Genomic DNA, 2,309 nt, shown 5'->3' on the forward strand with positions numbered 1-2,309 from the left:
GGACAGCAGGGCGGTGTACAGGGATAGGGGGACAGGAAGGAGGTATACAGGGATACAGGGACAGGAGGGAGGTGTACAGGGATAGGGGGACAGGAGGGAGTTGTACAGGGATACGGGGACAGGAGGGCAGTGTACAGGGATACGGGGACAGGAGGGAGGTGTACAGGGATAGGGGGACAGGAGGGAGGTGTACAGGGATACGGGGACAGAAGGGCGGTGTACAGGGATACGGGGACAGGAGGGAGGTGTACAGGGATGGGGGGACAGGAGGGAGGGGTCCAGGGATACGGGGACAGGAGGGAGGTGTACAGGGATACGGGGACAGGAGGGAGGTGTACAGGGATATGGGGACAGGAGGGAGGTGTACAGGGATACGGGGACAGGAGGGAGGTGTACAGGGTTACGGGGACAGGAGGAAGGTGTACAGGGATACGGGGACAGGAGGGAGGTGTACAGGGATAGGGGGACAGGAGGGAGGTGTACAGGGATACGGGGACAGGAGGGAGGTGTACAGGGATACGGGGACAGGAGGGAGGTGTACAGCGATACGGGGACAGGAGGGAGGTGTACAGGGATACGGGGACAGGAGGGAGGTGTACAGGGTTAGGGGGACAGGAGGGCGGTGTACAGGGATACGGGGACAGGAGGGAGGTGTACAGGGATACGGGGACAGGAGGGAGGTGTACAGGGTTAGGGGGACAGGAGGGCGGTGTACAGGGATACGGGGACAGGAGGGAGGTGTACAGGGTTACGGGGACAGGAGGGAGGTGTACAGGGATAGGGGGACAGGAGGGCGGTGTACAGGGATACGGGGACAGGAGGGAGGTGTACAGGGATAGGGGGACAGGAGGGAGGTGTACAGGGATACGGGGACAGGAGGGAGGTGTACAGGGATACGGGGACAGGAGGGAGGTGTACAGGGATACGGGGACAGGAGGGAGGTGTACAGGGATACGGGGACAGGAGGGAGGTGTACAGGGTTACGGGGACAGGAGGGGGGTGTACAGGGTTACGGGGACAGGAGGGAGGTGTACAGGGATAGGGGGACAGGAGGGCGGTGTACAGGGATACGGGGACAGGAGGGAGGTGTACAGGGATAGGGGGACAGGAGGGAGGTGTACAGGGTTACGGGGACAGGAGGGAGGTGTACAGGGATACGGGGACAGGAGAGAGGTGTACAGGGATACGGGGACAGGAGGGCGGTCTACAGGGTTACGGGGACCGGAGGGCGGTGTACAGGGTTAGGGGGATAGGAGGGTGGTGTACAGGGATACGGGGACAGGAGGGAGGTGTACAGGGATACGGGGACAGGAGGGAGGTGTACAGGGATACGGGGACAGGAGGGCGGTGTACAGGGATACGGGGACAGGAGGGCGGTGTACAGGGATACGGGGACAGGAGGGCGGTGTACAGGGATACGGGGACAGGAGGGAGGTGTACAGGGATAGGGGGACAGGAGGGAGGTGTACAGGGATACGGGGACAGGAGGGCGGTGTGCAGGGATACGGGGACAGGAGGGAGGTGTACAGGGATACGGGGACAGGAGGGAGGTGTACAGGGATACGGGGACAGGAGGGAGGTGTACAGGGATAGGGGGACAGGAGGGCGGTGTACAGGGATACGGGGACAGGAGGGAGGTGTACAGGGATAGGGGGACAGGAGGGCGGTGCACAGGGATACGGGGACAGGAGGGAGGTGTACAGGGATAGGGGGACAGGAGGGCGGTGTACAGGGATACGGGGACAGGAGGGAGGTGTACAGGGATAGGGGGACAGGAGGGAGGTGTACAGGGTTACGGGGACAGGAGGGCGGTGTACAGGGATACGGGGACAGGAGGGTGGTGTACAGGGATAGGGGGACAGGAGGGCGGTGTACAGGGATACGGGGACAGGAGGGAGGGGTACAGGGATAGGGGGACAGGAGGGAGGTGTACAGGGATACGGGGACAGGAGGGCGGTGTACAGGGATACAGGGACAGGAGGGAGGTGTGCAGGGATACGGGGACAGGAGGGAGGTGTACAGGGATACGGGGACAGGAGGGAGGTGTACAGGGATAGGGGGACAGGAGGGCGGTGTACAGGGATACGGGAACAGGAGGGAGGTGTACAGGGATACGGGGACAGGAGGGAGGTGTACAGGGATACGGGGACAGGAGGGAGGTGTACAGGGATACGGGGACAGGAGGGAGGTGTACAGGGATAGGGGGACAGGAGGGCGGTGTACAGGGATACGGGGACAGGAGGGAGGTGTACAGGGATACGGGGACAGGAGGGAGGTGTACAGGGATACGGGGACAGGAGGACGGTGTA

The sequence above is a fragment of the Chiloscyllium punctatum genome, chromosome 28, assembly GCF_047496795.1.
Source record: "Chiloscyllium punctatum isolate Juve2018m chromosome 28, sChiPun1.3, whole genome shotgun sequence".
Taxonomy (NCBI): Eukaryota; Metazoa; Chordata; class Chondrichthyes; order Orectolobiformes; family Hemiscylliidae; genus Chiloscyllium; species Chiloscyllium punctatum.